Source organism: Lactuca sativa, chromosome 3 (genome assembly GCF_002870075.4).
Source record: "Lactuca sativa cultivar Salinas chromosome 3, Lsat_Salinas_v11, whole genome shotgun sequence".
NCBI classification, from domain to species: Eukaryota; Viridiplantae; Streptophyta; class Magnoliopsida; order Asterales; family Asteraceae; genus Lactuca; species Lactuca sativa.
The window spans coordinates 82,952,962-82,976,350 of record NC_056625.2 but is presented as its reverse complement, the minus strand read 5'-3'; positions in this window follow the sequence as shown (position 1 = coordinate 82,976,350).

The window sequence follows — 23,389 nt, the reverse complement described above, 5'->3', positions numbered from 1 at the left end:
TCTGGAAACCTTATGTGTGTAGGTTTCTAAGCGTACGTCTACGGTATTAGAACTAACATGTAAACGTTTCGGAGTGATAAGGATGATTTAATTATCTATCATGGATGAGGATCTAATTTCACCTTATTCGGTGTGTAGATCAAAAATGGTAAGAATGAGAAGTGGCATTGGAAACGCGGATGAAAACAGGAATCAACCGCCAGTGATTGAGCAAATACCTGTTGTAGCAGCAGCACTAGAACCAATAACGATGGCTGGGGTGCAAGCCATGGTTCGAGTATATTAGCCGAACAAAGGGAAGAAATGTGACGGATGTTACATGAAAATAGGGACGAACCAATCATATCTATTGAGGAACCCGAACTGATTCCCGAGCAATCGGTGGAAGGGAACAACAGTCGCATGGTGAGTCAAGTTGGGACTCAAGGAGAACGAAGGAAAGACCCGGAAAGGAGAAACAACAAGGATGGGCGAATGTACAAGAATTTCTTGGGCGCCAAGCCGCCAAGTCTTTCTGGGAGCCCGAAGCCTGTTGAGATTATGGATTGCATCTCCGAAATATAGATGGTATTTGAAAGTTGCGACTGTAGCAAGAAACAGAAGACTGTCTTTGCATTTAGACAACTGAAGACTGGAGTCTTGAGTTGGTGGAAGTTGTTGGTAGATACTATGCCGTGAGGAGAAGCCATGAAAATGTCATGGGAGGAGTTCTTGGAACAACTAAGGGTGCAAAGTTGTTGATTGATCTGAACAATGAGTTCCAAAACTTGAAGAAGGGGAGGATGAGCATAGATGACTATGCTACTGCATTCACTGAGAAAATGAAGTTATTTCCGTACCTAGTGCCAACGGAACTCTCCAAGATTGAGAGGTTCGCTAATGGACTGCCTTCCGACCTTGGCCCGACAGTCAAGATGGCAACTACTCTGAAAACACATGTTCGAGCAGCTAAGAATGTGGAGGCCCATCAAAAGGAAAAGGGTCTGGAAAGGATAGAGGTTGGTGAGAAAAGGAAGTTCGATGGACCTTCAGACTCCAACATGAAAAACAAGTTCTCGAAGTCTAGTTCGAGAGGATGAGGAGGGGAAGTGAAATGGTGCGAAAAATATAAGAAGAAGCATCATGGAAAATGTGAGGTAGTGGCCACATGTTTTAAATATTGAAAGCCAAGGCACTATGCCAATGAATGCACCCTCACTAAGAAAGTTTGCTATGGTTGTGGTGAGGAGGGACACATGTCGAGGGACTGCCCGAAAAAGAAGGATGCAGCAAGACCCAACATTCTGCCAAAGCCGAAGGCGAGAGCATTCCAGATGACACTGGAAGCTACTAAAGATGAAGCTGATGTCGCTTCAGGTACCTTTCTCGTAAACAAATTGTCTGTCCATATTTTATTTGATTCTGGAGGCAACTCTCCTTTATATCGCATGAATTTGGTAGAAAACTAGCTTTGCCTGTTGATAGACTAGATAATGCCTTATTAGTCGAAGTTGCTAGTGGCAAGTTTGTACCTGTTAGCGATCGTATGAAAAACATCTTAATTGACTTCAATGGGAATAAGTTCCACGAGGAATTATTGGCTATCAAACTAAACGGTTTCGACATCATGTTGAGAATGGATTGGCTTAGCGCCAATGACGCCGAGATATTGTGCAGAAAGAAGATAGTTAAGGTAAACCCGCCAGGGAAAGAGTCATTTATGGTGTATGGAGACAAACGCAGAGTAAGTTCTAGGATCATTCTCTAATGAAAGCCAGAAAGTGTTTGGCCAAAGGATGTACATCATATTTGGCATTTGTGATTTATGCAAAGAAGGAGAAAAAGGAGATGCAGAGCATTCCTGTCGTGTGTGATTATCCGGAAGTATTTCCTGAAGATCTTCCCAGATTACCACCTGATAGACAACTGGAGTTTAGAATAGACTTGTTACTAGGGACGACGCCAATAGCAAAAGCACCTTACCGACTAGCACCGACGAAGATGAAGGAGCTGATGATGCCACTTCAGGAGTTATTGGACAAAGGTTTCATTAGACCTAGTTCATCACCCTGGGGAGCTTTGGTGTTATTCATGAAGAAGAAGGATGGAAGTATGAGAATATGCATCAATTACAGAGAGATGAACAAGGCAACAATAAAGAATAGATATCCGTTGCCGAGGATTAATGACCTGTTTGATCAACTACAAGGTTCAGGTTATTTTTCAAAGATCGACCTAAGGTCAGGATATCATCAGCTGAAGGTGAGAGAGCAGGATATGGAGAAGACTGCATTCAGAACACGATATGGACACTACGAGTTTTTGGTTATGTCATTTGGACTAACCAATGCTCCAGCAGCATTCATGGATTTAATGAATCGGGTTTGTAATCCGTTCTTTGATAAATTTGTAATAGTGTTCATAGATGACATTCTGATTTATTCGAAAACCCAAGAAGAGCATGGTAGACACTTGCAAGAAGTGTTGGAAGTCTTGAAAAAAGAGAAGTTGTATGCAAAGTTCTCCAAATGTGATTTTTGGATTTGAGAAGTCCAATTCTTGGGTCACGTGATCAACCAAGAAGGGATAATGGTTGATCCAGCAAAGATTGAAGCTGTAATGAAGTAGGAACAACCGAAAAGTCCCACGGAGATCCGAAGCTTTTTAGGATTAGCCGGATATTAACGAAGGTTTATCCAAGGCTTGTCTTTGATTGCTACTCCATTGAAAGCTTTGACTCACAAAGGAGCTACTTATGCTTGGAGTGATAAGCATAAAGAAGCATTCGAGAAGCTAAAGAAGAAACTATGCGAGGCACCGATACTTTCTCTACCCGATGGAGTTCAAGACTTCGCTGTTTATAGTAATGCGTCTGGTGTTGGATTGGGTTGTGTTTTGACCCAAAGGGAAAAGGTGATCGCAGATGCGTCTCGACAATTGAAAGAGCATGAAAAGAACTACCCGACTCATGATTTGGAGTTGGCAGCGGTAGTTTTCGCTCTGAAGATATGGAGGCATTACCTCTATGGCACGAAGTGCAAACTTTTCACTGATCATAAGAGTCTCCAATATCTATTTAATCAGAAAGAATTGAATATGAGGCAACGACGCTGGCTAGAGTTACTTAAGGACTACGATTGTGAGATACTTTACCACCCCGGTAAAGCAAATGTTGTTGTTGATGCTCTCATTCGGAAAGTCAATCTTGAAAGAAAGAGGCCAAGAGCGTTGAGAATAGAAGTTGTCTCGACCATTGAGGAAAGTATAAAGAAAGCTCAAGAGGAAGCTTCTGAGAAGAATGACCGAAAGGAGGAACATTTGGGCAAAACGTTGGTGTTCGGTGTAAACAGTCATGGACTGAAGGTGCTCCAAGATCGGATTTGGATACCTAAGACAGGAGGAGTCAAAGATCTTCTGATGGAAGAAGCTCACAAGACCATGTACTTGATTCATCCCGGTAGCACTAAAATGTATAGGGACCTGAAACCCTACTACTGGTGGCCGACGATGAAGCTTGATGTTGCAAAGTATGTGGCTGAGTGTGTGACTTGTGCGAGACTCAAGACATAACATCAGAAACCGTAAGGGAGTTTAGAACCTTTACATGTGCCTATGGGTAAATGGGAAGACATTGCTATTGATTTTGTCACTAAACTACCCAGAACAAAGAATGGTCACGACATGATTTGGGTGGTCGTTGATCGATTCACTAAGAGTGCGCATTTCATAGCAGCCAAGGAGAGATGGTCTATGGATAAGCTTGCGAATTCTTACGTGAAGGAAATTTTGAGGCTTCACAATGTTCCGTTAATGATCGTGTCAGATCATGACAGTTGTTTCACCTCACAATTTTGGAAAAGACTACAAAAGGAATTGGGTACCAAGTTGTGTTTGAGTATAGCTTACCATCCACAGACTGATGGTCAGAGTGAACGGACGATACAAACACTTGAAGATATGTTGAGAGCATGTACCCTGGAATTCCAAGGTAATTGGGATGAACATTTACTGTTGGTAGAATTTTCCTATAATAATAGTCTCCACTCGAGCATAAAGATGGCACCTTATCAAGCTTTGTACGGACAAAAGTGTCATACGCTGTCTTGTTGGCTTGAGGCTGGGGAAAAGCAGTTTATGGGACCGGAGATAGTCCATCAAACTGCTGAAAAATTGAAAATAATTAGGGAAAGAATGTTAGTAGCTCAGGATTGCCAAAAGAGCTATGCTGACAACAAGCGAAGACCGATGACTTTTGAAGTTGGAGATTCGGTTTTACTTAAAGTCTCGCCGTGGAAGGGACTTATAAGATTTGGTAAAATGGGAAAACTAAGTCCAAGGTTTATTGGACCGTTTAAAGTTCTTCAGAGTATTGGGAATCAAGGTTATAAGCTCGAACTACCAGAAGAACTGAATGGAATTCATAACACTTTCCATGTGTGTTATTTGAGGAAGTTCACGAGAGAAGTTCCCGACATGATTCCACTTTTGGAGTTGAGAATCGATGAGAACAAAAGGTTGATTGAAGAACTAGAGGCAATCGTTGACCAAAAGACTAAGAAGTTGCGACGCAAGATGGTCGAGTTAGTGCTTGTACGATGGAAACACACGAATGGGCCGAATCTCACCTGGGGGATGGAGAGTGACACGATGGGTCGCTATCCGCATTTGTTTGTTGATGTAATAGTGTAGGTTAACCTTTTTAACCCGTTTTGAAATAATAGAAGTGTATTATTTGAGTATTATGTGTTTCGTGCTTAATTGTGTGTCTTAATGTAATTAAGAATAAAAATAAGCGTCAAAATTAAATATTAGATAAGCTCGATATGTATGGATAATGTTGTAGTAGTTTAAACGAGGTTTCCGCAAATATAAAGAATGCCGAAATCCGAGTTATAACGAAGAAGTTATGACCTGTCAAAGTTTCGCGACAGAACCAGCAACGTTCAATGACGTAAAAAGTGAAATTTACGTTAGAGCGATATTTAGCCCTAGTGATCAAACAAACGTCGTAGAGTTCGTTAAACTGAGAGCATGCATAAAAAGATCGTCAAAATCTAACTTCGTATGAGGAAGTTATGATTTTCTGAAGTTTCGACTTAGTAGTATGCAGCCCGAATACTCGATTTGAGACCGAGCGGTTTTTAGCCGAAACAATCTAAATGAGAATCGAAGATCTCATTAATTGTAGTAAAACGATAAAAATATAGGCGAAAACGGACGTCGGTTGAAGAAGTTATGAATTTATAACGGAGTTTTCTTGTCCCGTCCTGCTAAAAATAAATAATAAAAATAAAATCAAAATTAGCCGACGGAGTCTAAACGAAAGTTGTAGAGCGTAGTCTCACCTACGCATGGATATAAAGAACGTCGAAAACGGAGTTCGTATGAAGAAGATTTGAATTTCTGAAGCTTTTAAATAATTAATATTTATTATTTAATCTTTAATTCAGATGGATATCCGAAGGAGTCACCGATCTGATCCGAACTACGCCTAGCGTACCTCGATGCATGCACTGCCTCGCACTCAAGTTCTCCGATGACGCATGCAGTGACGTTTCGCATTACGCCCCGCGTAAAGCATTACGCCCAGCGTAATGCGAGGCTTCAGCCTCTATAAATAGCATGCGAGGCTTCACACATAATTATGAAGTATTTTATATAAAATACGTGTTATGTATATATTTTGTTGTTATATATGTGAATGTATATTCACTTTCTTCTATCTCATAGATATGATTTATTGTCTATGAAATACGTGTTATGTGTATGTGTCTCATCTGTTGTTTGGAATATGTATTGAAAGAAAATACTATACAGTTTTTAAACTATGTATAAATTAAAATATATATTTTTATCTACTAATATGTTGGGTAGAACATGGGTAGATAGTTGATGTATGATAAATAGATGAGAGGCCTCGATGTTGTTGTTGTTGATATAGTTATTTAGCGGAGTATGGATAACGACCACCGACTCTTTCTAGATAGTCATGTGGAATGCTAGCAGGTTCATAACCTGTAGGTGTTGTGAACAATGTGTTCACCGGTGTACTCTGTCCCCCTCATTGTTGCGTTTATGATATCTATTCTTGAGGAAACCCCTTTGTAGTAATGTCCGTCCCGATGAAAATCCTATATTAGGTCCCATGAGATAGATGTTGTTTTAGGGACGTAAAGTGAGGATAACGGGAATGAGTAATCGGGTTATTGTTGGTTGGTGAAATTAAATATAGTTATTTATTGTGGGTTGAAAACCCTATATGCTCACCAGGATCCCAAGCCTGACCCACTCAGTTTTATTTGTATTACAGGAAGTGGCGCATGGGCATAAGATGGATGAATCATCGAGTTGTTTTGTTTACAAGTCTGTATATGTATATATTTGTTGAATGACTTCTAATGTTATCGTTTATGCTTTATGGTCTGTATCGGAACATGACATCCCGAGTTTTGATTATATAATGAAAATGCATCTCTTGATGAAATGCTTTGATAAATATTATTTTATCATATTTTGTTTTCGGGAACAAATTCCGCAACTCTTTTAAATTAAAAGGATTTACTCTGAAATTATTTTAAAAACATAAATGAAACGGGTCTTTTTTGGCCGAGATTTTGGGGATGTCACACCATGCATTTGGATAGACTAAATGAGAGAAATAACACTTGTATTTTATTAATATATTATAAGTTCTAATATATTAATAGTACGAATGAATTTAGAATTAATTAAGTGATCAAAAGATAACTAATTAAATATATGGGTTGATTATGTAAATCATCCATAACTTGTATAGAGGGCTAAGAGGCTCCATGGATTATTAAGTTGGGTTAAACCCATAAGATGCTCCATGGGAGTTACAAATCCATGGGTCATGGAAATGAAGAGCCATGACACATTAGGGTTTACACAGTGTAACCCTAGATGTCTCACACTATATAAGAATCATCTCATCCACCAAAATCGGCTACACAAAAAGAGAAGTGAGGGCTAGGCCGATTTTTTAAGTGTGAGTATTCTCTCAAAAGTTTCCAAAAGCATTAGGTGTTGTGTGAAGCATTTGAGGCATCACACTTGGGGTGCTAGGTTCACAAGGTTTCAAGGAATCAAAATCAACTACAAGGTATGTAATTCTAGCCATCCTTTTAGGATTAAAGTTCCCCATGTATGCTAGATAGGATTATGAACCTTGGAAACCAAATTTTGCATGTATTTAGAAAAACATAGATCCAAGGTTATTAGGGTTGCATGTACACTTAGGAAGTGTTAGAATGCTCAAAACCCATCAGTATTGACTTGCATCTTGTCGATAGGTACAACAGGAGTGTCATCAGATAGACATCTTTTGAGATTTGATACGAGTATACGACGAAATCTTCTATCCCATTTGGAAGGGATAAGATTGGTCCGCTACACAACATTTGCTTTAGTTTCTGAAAAGCAGCTTCTTGTTTGTCTTCCTAGTTGAACTTCATATCCTTCTGGGTTAGTGTTGTAAGCGACTTGGCTATTTTGGAGAAATTCTCTATTAATCTACGGTAATAGCCAGCATGTCCTAAGAATTGACGCACTTCTATTGGCGTCTTTGGTGCTTCCCAATTCCTGATTGCTTCAACCATTGATGGGTCAACATGAATTCCTTCGTTGCTAACTACATGACCTAAAAAATTGTACTTCTCTAATCCAAAACTCACATTTGGAGAATTTGGTGTACAACGTTTCTTTTCTTAGTAGTTCCAAGATGATTTGCAAGTTTTGACCATGTTCTTCCTTGGTTCGTGAATATATCAATATATCATCGATAAATACGATCACAAATTTATGCAAGTACTGTTTGCAAACACGATTCATGAGTTCCATAAACACTATTGCGGCGTTGGTCAATCCAAAAGACATAAACTAAGAACTCATAATGACCATACCGATTTCTAAATGCTTTTTTGTAATATAGTCTTCTTGTACTCTGAGTTGATGGTATCCTGATCTGAGATCTATCTTTGAGTAGTAGCTGGATCCTTGCAATTGATCGAATAGATCATCAATTCTTGGAAGCGGGTAATGATTCTTGACCGTTAGTTTGTTCAACTCCCGATAATCAATACACATTCGAAAGGATCCGTCCTTCTTCTTGACAAAAAAGATTGGTGCTCCCCAAGGTGAAAACTTGGTCTGATAAAGCCTTTGTCAAGAAGTTCTTGTAGTTTGCTAGACAATTCTTGCATTTAGGATGGAGCCAACCGATAAGGATATTTCGCTACTGGTTCTGCTCTTGGAATTAAGTCGATTCGGAATTCGACTTGTCGGACGGGTGGTATTCTAGGTAGATCTTCAAGAAATACATCATGGAAATCACATACTTGAGGTATGTCCTTGATTTCTTTTGTCTTTCTTTTCTTAGCTACAATGTGAGCCAAGAGTGCGCTACATTTCTTCTGTAGATATTTTTGGGTCTTGGTGCAAGAAATCACTTTGAGGTTCTTTCCAGATTTATCACCATAGATAATTAGGGCTTTGCCGTTTGGTAAGGGTAGTTGTATGGCTATCTCATAACATAGAATTTCGGCGTGGTGTGAGGATAACCAATCCATGCCAATTATGACATCAAAACTACCTCTAGGGATTCGCATGAGGTTGACGTGAAAAAGGTAGTTATTAAGAGTTAATAGACAATTTTCTAGGATTTCTTGTGTTCTCTCGGTTGACCGTTAGCGATTTCTACTTCATATATTTCTTTTAATTTGCTAGACTCATGACTTAACAATTTTCTAAACGTTGGAGTTATAAAACTTCTATCCGCTCCAGAGTCGAAGAGTATGGTAGTATATAAATTATCTATGAGAAATGTACCAGATACCACCAAAGGGTCCTGGATAGCTTCTCTGCTTCCGATCACGAATGCTTTGCCACACCCTATACCTCCTTGACTCCTTAACTTTGGACATTCTCTCTTGATGTTTCCAACCTTGCCACATTCAAAACACTTTCTTCCTTCATCATTGTCTATTCCATTATTTTTTTTGCTGATTGATTGTTGCAGGTGTTGTGCTCCTGAAGTGACTAGCAGTATGCCCCTTCTTCTTACACCTGTTGCAAACAAAAATAGTCACCTGGGCGATGACGGTTACACCGAATGCACCATGGAAATTTTCCATCATACTATCATTTTTGTTTTGGTATTGTAGTTGTAGCTGCATAATTGGTTACTACTTCTTGTCTTTTCTCAGATGATTGTTTGGGATTCTTCCCATTAAACTTGTGCTTGTTTGTTTTTGATTTGGGAGACTCAACCTTTGAGACCACTACTTTTCCTTGGATCTCTGTGGTGGTTAGTTGATGAGCTATTCTCTTGGTGTTGTCAAAGGTTATAGGCTTTGATGTGATCACCAAGCCTTTGATTTGTGATGCTAAACTCCATATATATCACTCAATCTTCTTATATTCAGAGGTTACAAGTGCTGGACACATTACTGCAAGATCATTAAATCTAGAGGTATAAGCTTTTATCTCTGAACCCTTTATGGTTAGGGTCCACAATTCTTGTTCTAGGTTTTGTATTTCCTCCATACGACAATACTCCTCTACTAGCATCATCTTTAGCTCTTCCCATTTCGTGGAATTTGTAGCATCAATTCTCATTGTATTCATATGGTAGTTCCACCATGTAAGTGTTGCATCAGCGAATGTACATGCTGCAAATCGTACTTTACAATCATCTGGACAGAAGCTTATTTTAAAGACGGACTCTGTTTTTCAATCCACCTGGTCAAATTAACAACCCCTTCATTTCCATGAAAGCTCTTTGGTCTGCAATTCAAAAAGTCTTTGTAGATACACATTCTAGCGGTCCCAACATTTCTTTCATTTCTAACTGCACCTCTTGTGATATTAGATAGAACCGCAGTGATTCTCTGAGCTATTATTTCTTTAAGTTCTGCTGAACTTATTGGGGGGGGGGGGGGGGCTTGGTTCTGGTGGTTGTTGTGGTGTTGATTGTTGGTTAAGGTTTAGCTTAGCACTACTCCTTCTAGGCATTTTTTATTTCCTATTTTAAATAATAAGAATTTTATGAGTTTTATTAGTCATTTAATTATACGAGTACTGAATACTTCAATTATTCTTTAAATTGTAAAACATTATAGATAACACAATGATTACTATAATATATACTTTATATTATCACCAGTGGCTACATCAGTTTATTTAGGCTTATAAGAGAAAAGTTCATAAGAGAAAAGTTCCTATAAAAAATGTAAAATTTGCAAGGTTTACTACAACTTTGCTCTAAAATTTACTCTTTTTGCCTTAACTTGTTTGATTTCTCTATTTACACAGCCACTAGTTTTTGTTTATCTACCAGTAACCTAGGTGATGACCCAGCACGTCAGTGACATTAATCACTTGGTCCTCAAGTGCTTGAGTTCTCTGCTCAAGACCTCCTATGCGCTCTTCATTTCTTGAAGTTTGATTGAAGAGCTCTAACTTTACAATCCTTGCATCGTGAGTAATCATTCCGTTATAAGCGAAATTTATACGATGATGGACATCCATCATCGCCTCTTGATCTCGTGTCCTCTGTCCTTCTAGCCTTCCCACCCTTCCGGAGAGATGAGAAGCCCTTCCTTTGAGAATTTCCATCTTATCTTAAATTCTCACACTTTTCTCAAACAATTAAGATAATTTGTTAACTTCAGAAGAATGCGGGGGATGTGCTCAAGATGATTGATCAGTCTCATACATCTTAGCAACTCTTTCTTCTGCCACCCACCTATCAATGGTTTGTTCTATCCGTGCAGGTTCATCTTGAACTCTATGGGTTCCAAAAGTTGGCACCTTCTGATTCTTCTTAATCTTTATCCATCTCGGTATGGATTTGCAAGCTATACATTTCATCTTTGCTCTTCCTGGAACTTTACGATAAAGAGTGTTCATGGGTGGTAAAGAAGATGAAACTGACGCTGTCTCTTCCATAGGCTCACTCTCTTCCATTGGTTCACTTTCTTCCCATGTTTTGGAAGGTAAAGGTTCTCCATCGTTAGAAGGTATTGGATGAAAGGTATTTGGATTTATAGGGTAGTCAGGATCGCCTACCAACATGGGGAATGAAACTTCTTCTTCGTCCGTATCTTCGATGATTATCCATTCTTGTGAATGAGCCATGTCGAATTCCTATATATTTTGGATCACCAAGTTTTTAGTCTATGAAATATTTCTCCCAAATTAAATAGTTCATATGATTTTATCATAATAAAATGTAGTTGCGCACCTACACCTAGTTGTGATAGGATCTACGCACATATAAAGTTTAGTTGGAATATTTGATCTAAATCCTTGAGATCAAAATCATTCCAGGTATTAAGTTGTATTCTCATCGTGGCTCTGAGTCTTTATATATGACTCTATATTCTTATTTATTGTATTCACGCTTTAATTATTGTTTGTTACTTCAGATCTATCTGATAAGGCACCAGCCAGTCAAGATAGTCGAAAGGGAAGGATCATTTTAGCATATAGTCATTCTGAAATCCAACAACCCAAATCGACATGTCTATCTTGTCCCAACTCCAACAAGTAGTCCTTCAGTAGAATAATTAATAATACTTTTTAATGTAGGCTAAGGGATATACCTAAACCTAGTAGAGTAAGCTATAAACTATAGTCATGCTTTCCTAAGAAAGTACTAGTTCACTATAGTTAATAGCTTTGATACCAATCTGACACACCCCGACCGTCGGTGGAAACACCGGGCGGTGTAACGTCATTCATTGTATCATGATTATACAACATACATTGAACGATACTAAATAATTTTATAAAATACATACCTTTATTGATGGTTGAAAGTTACATTATTGTTTTTTAGTACTTATTACATAATATCAGAGTATTGTATACTTCTTAATGAACAAAAAGGGTAATAGTAAAACTTCACTTGTTCATATAACATACCAGCTTTATCATGTTCCTGAAAACACATGCATTTTGAAAATACGTCAATATAAAGTTGGTGAGTCCACAGGTTTTGACTCCATATAAAAATAACATTTTCCAAGTTCAAAAGTATAGTTTTGGAAGTATCATTTTGACTCTCCAACGTTAAATAGATATACTAGGTAAAATAGTTAACTTATCAAATAAGTGATATAACTAAACATTACATGTACATAGGGTATAAGTATGGGGAAACTTATACTTAACATTAACACTTGTATAATGACAGTATAATGTTTCTAACAATTTGCTACCATAAGTCTATAACCGTTGCTATGACATACAAAGCCTTTGATAGATCCCACTCATGCTTTCCATGAGGACAGCCTACTCACGATTTCCATGAGGATTTCCACAACATATACTCAATATCGCAGGCGTCATCGATGCCGGAACAATAAACAATTAAAAGTGCAGTCGTCACTTGCTTAGGTTGGGTTGTAGCTAGCAACCACGAGTGGGGTTATCAACCCGTATATTATTCATACAGGACTTCCTCGCTCACACGGGAGTAACAATTACAACTCAAAGGACTTTCACTGAGATCCCCAATCTTAGTTGATGAATATAATAACTCATGTAGACTTTGTCGGCTTCCTATAGATCTAACAACAAAAGTATTTTCGTGTCTAAAACCCTAAGTTACTATACTATACTTTTAAAAATTACACCTAAGTTCATAATACTTTAGGCAGTACAACAACTATAACTTGGGGAAAAACCACGTTTTATCTTGACATAAAACCAAATAACAACATATCATATGCCTGGTTTTATCTTGACATAAAACCAATAATAACAACATATAACATACTTGGTTTTATCTTGACATAAATCCAACAATAGCAACATATAGCATACCTGGTTTTATCTTACATAAAACCAACAATAACAACATACTTATCAATTAGCATATAGAACTTCCGAGTATAACTCTGTAACTATATCGCACACAACATATATATATATATATATATATATATATATATATATATAATCGTAAGTATAACTCAAGATCTACATTAGTATACTTCTATAACAATAGCACGCTAACAAGTTTACGATAGTTGTATAGATACAAATTAATTATATCCCGATTAACGAACATACTATCATATAAATATACTATTAACTTGTATTCAATATTTAGCATGCATTTCCCCCGAAAACATTAAAAAAGTGGGGCCATGAAACTCACCTTAGTAGCGTGATTTTATGTAATCTAAATAGAAACGGTCTGCGCTTCGAGATCGTAGGGCTCGAGTTGCGAAATGGCCTCAACAAACGAGAGAGGAGGAAGAAATTTAGGTGTAATAAGCCTTGGGGTCGAAATGGCTATTTATAGGATGATTTTTGTCTTCTCACAATGTGAGCCAAGCATGCTCACGTCGTGAGCTCGATACTGCTCACTTCGTAGACTCTTTATTTGGTCCCTAGATTCGGATGGTGTCCCTTTCACTCTTCACGACGTGGGAAAATCCTTGCTCACGTCGTGTGCTCTTGAATTATCACTCTGTAGGCTTGCCATTCATCTTCTAGCTCCAAAATGTGGCGATTTGACTTCTCACGTCGTGAACACCTATGCTCCCATCGTGAGCTCAATCAGATTAGGGTTTCTGACACGTGTTATTCTCTCAAACAGTTGTATCTTCGGAAGGTTGTAACTTTTGCATACAAACTCTGTTTTTCACACTCTTTATATCCACATATAGGTATTTACGAGTACTACAACTATCATTTAGACTCCAATAGCTAATTATATGTGTATTCTAAATTCCTCTTATATGATTGATCTGATTCCTATTCCCATGGGGGATGTATATGTGATAGTAGGCATGGACTGGCTGAGCAGGTTTGGTGCCATGATTGATTGTAAGGGCCAGCTATTGGTCGTTTGAACCCCATGTGGGGGAGAACTAGATATCTGTGGAGAGGGCCCCAGGATGGGTTTAGGGTTTTGTTCAGTGACCAGGGATCGTAAGTATATTCAGCATGGGTGTGCAGGTTACTTGGCTTATGTGGTGGATGTGTGTATTGTGGATCAGATTTCGGTTTCAGAGGTCTCGATTGTTAGAGATTTTGCAGATGTGTTCCCAGAGGAGTTACCTAGTGTGCCTCCCGAGAGGCAAGTCGAGTTCAAGATCATCCTTGTGCCAGGTGTGGCCCCTATTTCCAAGGCGTCGTACCGCTTTTCACCGCCTGAGATGCAGGAGTTATCATCTTAGTTGTAGGAAGTACTTGGCAAGTACTTCATTAAGTCGAGAAGTTCTCTGTGGAAAGAGTCGATACTCCTCATCAAGAAGTCACATCGGATGTGCATTGATTACCGGGATTTGAACAAGTTAACGGTGAAGAACCGTTATCCCCTTCCATGGATTAACGATTTTGAAGGAAGAGATGTACGTATGAAGTTGTTTTTGTGAGGATCAAATTGAATCAAGTCGTATGATAATGTCGGAATCATCAGGAAGCTTAAAGACATTAGGTTTGAACATAAGACGTTTACAGACAAAACACAACCGTGAAACCATCAACAGAGTTACAGTACTTTAGACTACTACAAGACTATTGCCGCGAATAGGGTATACTAAAAAGGCAAGTATACGCAGCACGAGCATCCCTATACTGACGGGATCCCGTAAAAGATAAGACTCTGGTTGCACTAGATTTGGATGGTTTATAAGTCTGTTACTACGAAACGCCTAAATTACAATAATGTGGGTTCGGAGTAGGTACTCCTGCAGCTGTGATCCTGAGAATCCTACCGTCTGCGCCAGAGTTCTTTGTTATAGGGAAATCCTTCTTAAGGTGCCCTATCTCCCCGTATTGGTGGCATGATTGGCTATTACTAGCCTTGGTGGCGGGAGTGAGGTGTTTAGCCAGTGTTATGTGGACACGAGTGCCTTTATCATTACACCACCTTGGAAATTGCTTCCTAAAGCGTTTTGCAGGAGTTGCCACTTGTTGTTGAGGCATCGCAAGTCTTTGGGATCTCTTGCGCTCCTTTAGGGCTTGACGATATCGTCTCTTCCTTTCGGTCTTACGGCTTCGCAAGTCTATGACTGTTGCCATTTGTTGGTTTCCCGGTTTGGTACTACCATCGGAACTCTCGACTCCTTTGTCAGTCTTGCTTGTGTTGCCTGAGTTGATGTGTGTAAGGAAAGTTGTCACAGTAGCTGCTACTGCAGCTTGTAATGTAGCGGTGTCGATATGGAGGATAGGGGTTTCGTTGCTCGGCTGATTGTTTCTGGATGACAACATGATTCTGTAACATAAAAGATAAAGATTTTGTGAGCGATTCTAGTTGACTCTAGATGTACTTCGATTGTTCAAGTAAAGAGTAAGACTATGTTCTCGAAAGTTTTACCTACATCCCTATGATGCAGTCCTAGTACGGATTGGAAGTATGTGTGCGGAGGTTTGACCTACATCCCTGTGATGCAGTCCTAGTACTGAGTAGAAGTGTGCTCGTAGAATGGTCACAAGACGCTTGTCGTTCAAGCCGAGGTATCGTTGCTTGGTGAATAACCTGATCCAACCACTAAAAGAGACTTGGAGATGTTTCCAGAGCTAAATTACTATGGTCAAATGACTTGACTAAAGCATATTTCAGATAGACTCCAATGAAAGTATAATAAGAGTACTTGAATAAAGAATGACACAAAAGTTAGCCGACTGTCAACATCTTTGATATTCATGACGTAAAAGTTCAGGAAAATGACCTTGTAAAATGTCTTAGATCATATCCAAAGTAGAAAACTCTTTGACAGCATAAAGTCCTAACTAAAAGTACTTATAGTACAAGGTAGTCACAGGGAACAGTACTACTTAAAACTTAGATAGGAAAACGGTTCTTTTTAAAACAAAGATGTAAAGTAAAGTATCTCCTACTTGCAACGGTCACCCCTATGGTGAACCTTTAGTTTGGCTAGCTGACGTTCCATATCAAGCAGGTATCTTTCGTACACCCTCTGGCGTACGCGGAGTTCTATGACTTCGGCCCGTGATTTAGTCAGTGCTTGAAGCAAAGCTTTAGGGTATCTTTCAGATCTCTCACGAGCATCTTCTAGACGAAAGGTGCGTAAGGTATGCATTCTCGCATCGGTATTAACCTCTTCGATATGTTGGAGAGCTGTCCTGCCCTGAATTTCGTTTTGGGCAACTCTACGGATTAGGATTGTTAGACTCTGTCTGCTGAGCTCCCTTCGTTTACGTTGTAGAAGCTTCAGTGTCTATTAAACATCATAGGTTGATCTTGTTGTTCGCTCCCTGTTTCCACACATTCTACCCAAGAGCGTCGGGCTATGAAAAGTCGGACGAGGGTTAGGAATTGGAACGCGAGTTGCCTGGGGTAGGTTCTAAACCTCGGGTTCGTAGTTATCAACATCCGAAAGGTTTTCAGCATGGTGATCATTCAAATGGATTGGATGATCACTCTCTAGTTCTTCTTCAAACCATCCAACATTTCCTTTGTTCGGAAGGTACGTGTTGTTGTGGGGATAGAGTCCAGTTATGTTATCTATGCGAGAATTGGGGTAAGGAAATAATTATTAGACGAACTATCTAGATAATTATTAGAAAATCCTCATTAGTTACATTGCTATTTGTAAAGTGCATATCAGTCATATGTAATCAACACAGGATAGGCTTTCGAATAAGTGACCTTAACTCCAAATTCACAAGGAATAAGGGTAAAGCAAAAACTTCACCGATTCTAAGTCTATAACATCCTAGTTACATATAGCCTTAGCGTATCCACTTAGCAACTATCAACTTAGTAATGAAGATCCTTTTTAGTTCTCAAGTACGTAATTATGGTAACACAAAACACCCCTATGGTATTTTAGACTTAGGTTCTGTTATAATGTTCTCATTGTGGTAATGTTGGTAAGTTTATAGAATTGTTGCTACATCACAACCATTCTTGGGCATATGCTAATCACTCCTCAGACCAGCATAGTTGATCAAGCTATGCCACTCCCAATACTGACTATACATCCCCAAGCTTAGTTGTGATATTCAACAATCGTAATACTTTTGTTCTTGTCATTGTGACACCGATTTTAGTATGAATGCAGGCATATATACTTACTTAAATATTTTATTATTTAGAAGTATAAACTCTAAGTCAGAGTATTTTTAATCCCATTGTATTTATAGTTAGTATATCTTTTATGGGTTGATATACTCAATTCCCTATAAACAATGCTCTGATACCAATCTATCACACCCCTAAACTGAGAACGGCGGAAACGTTCTGGGGCGGAGGATGTCATGTATGTATCACAACAATGTAAAGTAGTAAACAAGCAACAACATCGTCCATTGCATTAATAGCAATAGTTTAATACATGTGTGTTCTTTCATAGAAATAAGAGATTACAACAAGTAATCAAAATAAAAGACGAGTCTTGACTGCTCCGTCTTCGCAAAACATGATCATCGTACCTGTCTACTGGTGACCTGAGAATACAAGTTATTTTGAAAGTGTAGGTCAGCATTTAAGCTGGTGAGTTCATAAGTATTTCAATGTTATTTCTTTGAAAAGTTGTTATGAAAGACTGGTGAACGTTTGATGAAACATTTAGTATAAGTATGAAAACCCTAGAAAATCCCATATTTCCTACTAGTATAAAAAGTAGTCTTCTACCAAGACCCGAATGTTCTGAAAGTAGTCTTAAACCAAGACCTGACTATTTTGAAAGTATGCATCACTTGAAAATGTGACGGTTTTTCCCTGTTTAACTATTATTATAAAACAAAAAATAATAATATAATAACTTATGTTGTATCCTTTGGTACTAAGATACACACGGCGTGGAAACTCGTCGTAAATGGTTCAACCGTAGACATCCGTAGATGTGCATTTACCTCTGTTGCTAACAGCCGGGTTTAGGAATAGTTAGTCCCTTAAGTATACCTGTAATGGTATCAACCGAAAACATCCGTAGGTGTTCATTTACCTCTGTAGCTAACAGTGGTTATAGGAATGGTTAGTCCCACAAAGTATCCTTTGGTACTAGGATATAAAGTCCAATCTATCTCGTCGATGATGTGATTGTATCACAAGGTAAAGATAAGAAGGAGAACTATATATCAGTATCTACACATATAATATGTAATAGTAACTCATCATATATTATCTATGTAAACGTACTCATCTAAGCGTATCTATGTAAACGTATTCATGTAAACATATCTATGTAAACGTATTCATGTAAGCGAATCTATGTAAACGTATTCATGTAAGTGAAATCTCTGTAAAAGTATCCCTATAAATATATCCATGTAAGAGGAATCTCTATAAGAGTATCCCTTCATATAGCATGTAGTCTAGACTCATGAATAAACTAACTCTGGTGTAATTTGTTGTAATAGGGATAATGTTTTGTATCCCCTAAATTATTCCTATAATAGTTTACTAGAATGTAATTGATGAGTGTCCAAGTAAGTTTGTACACCCTTGCTAACCAAGAGTGTCGGAACTGAATTAACTGATGGAACATTTATGACTATATATGTACACATAATGTATAACTAATATTTAAACGACCTTCGGATGAGTACCCGATATCCCACCAGACCACATCCAAATCGAGGAAAAGGAAACAGGGTGGATAGCCTTCCTAAGTCTTTTAAACATTTCTTATATAACTATACACATAGAGGCATGCAATTTATAATATAAAAGCGTAAAAGAAGTTTTGTAAGACCGTTGAAAAGTTTAATAAATAAGAATTTATGACTTGATGTCAGTTTTTAAATCGATTCGAAAACCGTTTGACAAAACAGTTTAAGTGTGAGAAAACATTTGTTTGAAGCACAACTATAACAGTTTCAAAAAGGAAACCTACAGTTTGTAAGACAGTTTCTAAAAGTGTTTCAACATGTAAAAATGTTTGTGAAAACTATTTGAAGTACCTATGAAAATGTTCGTTTGTTCTTGTATATGAATGTATCTCCTTGAAATAGTATTTCTAGTACGTAAAAGTTCGTGATGTTCTCGTAAAACTATACCTATTATAGTTTTCTAAAAGTGTGTCTCGTTAGTATAGTAATCCCTAGTGAATGCTCACTTGTTATGAAAATTATGATTTTTGTAGTGCCTAAGATGAACACATATACATACAGTATAAACAGAGTGTTCGACTTATACATATATAACAACATGTTTCATTTCAAAAGATATGATGTTATCGTGATATATTTTGCATACGAAAGTTTCCCTATACTACTTATAAATCACATATGATTCCGTTGATAAAAAGTGTATAATGAAACTTTATATAACACTCGATAATAATCGTGTGTTTTACTTGTATTCCCCCCCCCCCCCTTAAAATCATATAAAAGCATTTATAAAACATTTAAAAGTGAGGATTGTAGGGGTATGAAGTCACCTGATTTATTGAAGAAATCGTGACGAAAACCGAGCAGAATTTCTACTCGAGAAAGCGGATCTCTCGAGATTCTCGGGAATCTCGAGAGCGTAAAACTTCCTTCCAAACTTGGATATGAAAACCGAGACTTTGGGATGGCTCCGAGGGTTGAAACGCATAGCTTCGGCGCGAGAAAGGAAGGAAATGAGCAAAAGTGGCCGGCACCCTGGCATCCCTTTTATAGGGGCTGAAATACCTCGGTATGTTGGGCGTACCCATGCGTCATGCATGAGCGCATCCACGGTCGAAGCATCGGAGCGACGTGGATGGATTTAGGCCGAGCACCCGAGTACGTTGGGCGTAACATGGATTGGTTCGATGACTCCTTCTTTGGATAATACCGGATTTTAATTAAATTTATATTTTAATTAATTAGTAAACTTCAAAAATTCATATCTTCCTCATACGAACTCCGTTATTGACGTTCTTTATATCCACGTGTAGGTGAGACTACAATCTACAACTTTCGTTTAGACTCGGTCAGCAAATCTTGATTTATTTTTAATATAATATTTTAATAGGTCGGGACAGGAAAAGTCCGTTAAAGTTCCATAACTTCTTCATCCGACGTCCGTTTTCGCCAGACTTTTTACCGTTATAATACCATTGATGAGATCTTCGATTCTCGTTTAGGTCATGTTGGCAAAAATCCGCTCGATCTCGATTTCGAGTTTTTAGCTGTCTACTATTATATCTATAACTTAGAAAAATCACAACTTCCTCATACGAAGTCGGATTTGGACGTTCTTTTTATGTACGTTTACGGTTTAATGATATCTAAAACTTTTATTTTGATACATAAGGCTAAAAACTATTGTATTGAAACTTCGCATTTTACGTCTATCAGTATTGTCGGTTTTGCCGAGAATCTTCGGTTGGTCATAACTTCTTCGTTATAACTCGGATTTTAGGATTCTTTATATGTATAAAAACCTTGATACGATTCCTACTACTTTATTTAACCAAATTAAGATTTTAGGAAAGTTAAATTTTGACCCAAATTTAACTTGCGTTCCATCATATTGCCTTGAAATATCGGGTTGTCACAAAAGGGTCCAGGGGCTGCTTAAGGCTTAAGCAGTCAAATTAGGGTTTCCTAGTTGAAAACCTTAATAGCCTACATGTATATATATATATATATATATATATATATATATATATATATATATAGTAACCTTAAGCCCCAAAAACTTGGCTAAGAGTTCCACTAGGGTTTCTACACGTTTTGGGCAGCCTCCTCTCTCCTTATTCTTCATCCTCATGCTCTTGGTGTTTGTGAACCATTAGAGGAGTGACAATTGTGACTCTAAGCTTTCTAAAGTCATTACAAGGAGAATTTGAGATTGCTATTGCTACATAACAATCAAGGTAAGATCTAAAAACCCTTTCACATGTTAATAGGATTAATTGTATGCTAGATATAGGGTTTAAAGTCTGGGATGAATTACATGTACAATAGAGAAACCTAGATCCAAGCATTAGGGTTGCATGAGCATATAGGATGTTCTTATGGCTAAAACCCATCAGTGGTATCAGAGCTTTGATTGGTTTCTATTGTATTGATGACTTGGTTATTTGTTCAAGCTTCAAAATTGATTTTTTGGCTCCCTGACTGATGAACTCGGAGAGTTCCAATGTGGACTCGGCGAGTTGCTCCAACTCGGCGAGTCCATAGAGGAACTTGGCGAGTTCGAGCATCAGTAAGAGCAGATTTCGGGATTTCTTGCTGTTTTGCTTGAGGATACTTGTCTTAATTGTTTTGGGTCTTTAATATTCGAATTTTATCTTATATTTGAGTATATCCTTGATTAAACAAAAGATAGTTACCAATTGATTAGATAATAACTTCCTTATATGATTAAAGATTGATTATTTGTATTAATTGGGTAACTTATCTTGCAAGAAATTGAAATTAGGTCAAATATAGATAATGACAAAATTATTTGTTTAATTTTTATTATTTGTTATTTGATCCTTGTGTTGTGAAAAAGTTTCATTTGTGCCCATGTAAGTTTTATGGTTTAAATTAGAACTTAAAGGTTTTGTTTTGAAATTTAAATAGTTGAAACCCTAATATTTTGAAATGTTTCAAAACTTGCCCTCAAGTTTTGGAATTTAAAAGTTGATTAAAAGTTTAATTTAGAAATGTTAAATTCTAAAAACCCTAGTATTTTTTTGAAAAGTTCAAATCACGCCCTTATGGTTTTATTAATTAATTAAGGTGTATAATTAAAAGAAACTTAATTACCCATAAAGGTTTTGGTTTACAATTTAATTAAATTAAAAGTATAATTATTAAATTTGACCACCTAGTATTTTAAAAGTGTAAAATACACCCTATACTATATATAACATTAAAAATCTAATATATATGTATGAGTAAAAGTCAGTCTTACCGTTAGTAGGCCTCATTCACGAAGCTAGTCTATAAGGGGTGTTTAAGGAAATTGCCTATAAAATGGCGATTGAATGGGTATCCACTCTTACCCACCGTACTCTTGACTAGTGGAGGGTCGTTAGCCAAACGGGTAGGATAGGACAGAAACCTTCCATTATAAGTATAATAAAGTACAAAAGTAACTAAATGCTTTTACAAATTCCCAATCTTAGTTACTTTAGGCAAAAGTGAATTGATGCAATTCCATGAAATTACACTTTGTTCCCTTGTGAAGACGTTAAAGGAGCGTGTGTGGTTAACCGACACACTAAATGGTCCTAAGCAAAGGTAGCAAAGGGTGACTCAATGTTTGTCATGGTTCGGTGGAGCATGTGTGGTTAACCTGCACATCGAATAGATGATTGTAACATGTGGGGGCACCATGTAAGTTTTCATGGTTATTCACACCCGCTTTCTGATCCTCGGTATCCCAGTCACAAACTAGAAGGGCATATCGAGATTTAAACATGCCATTGAAAAGTTCAATGAATTTCAAAAGATCTAGGAATTTTCAATAGATTTAAAACTTAAATTTCTTTTTGTTTTTCATGGTGGAAATTAGTGAATCGTCATTCACTTACCTTCAAATATTCTGCAACTAGATTACGACATCCCTTTTCTAGGTTGTAGAGTATTGTGTTGGGTCCTAGCCTTAATATCTCATTTGGGTGATTTATTAAGGACTCAATCAATCAACTAACTTGAATTTAATTTTTCTCCCGTTTTGTAGATGTCAAAGTATGACAACTATGGTCTTCCCAAATCCCGTGGAACAAGCTTTTCACATGAAGATGATATTCCACGATTCGATCGAGGAACACGAGATCATGCTTCACTTCCTCCACCCCTCCCATTATTCTCCCTAACCCACAAGTTCAAAAGATTGAAAAGTTCAAACTCACTCAAGCCCTTTTGGCAAGTAAACATGAAGAAGGAAAGTCAGTGTGTGCACACATCCTAGAGATGAAGTCACACATTGATAGGTTAAGAATGTTGGGATCTGTTATATGTGAGGAGCTGGCTGTTGACTGGGTTCTTCAGTCACTTCCTAACTCATATAGTGAGCTCGTAAGAGAGTACTATATGATGAACCACGACGTAACCCTCATTGATCTCACCTATATGCTTATTGCTGCTGAATCAGCAATGATTTGGCGCACTGGAAAAGCAAAGTTGATTGGTGGATCTGCCTTCCAGACCTCTATGGATATAGGCAATGGCAACAAAAGGCATGCCATGATCGAAAAGTTTGAACATAAGAAGGCAAAGTCAGAAATAGTTCCATGTGCTATTCCAAAAGATTCAATTTGCTTTTATTGCCAAGAGAAGGGGCATTGGAGACGAAGCTGCCCTATTTACCTAAGAGATCTAAGAGATTGGAGAGTCAAAACGTATGGCTCTGCTTTAGGTAAAATCCATTAACTAACTCTTTTAAGTTCCTATTCTAGATTCTTAATACATGATGTGATAAGATTACATTTGGTGTTTTGTAGGATCATAGAAAAGAGAGGAAGCTTAAGGTAAGAAGTGAGCGGAATCTAATCGT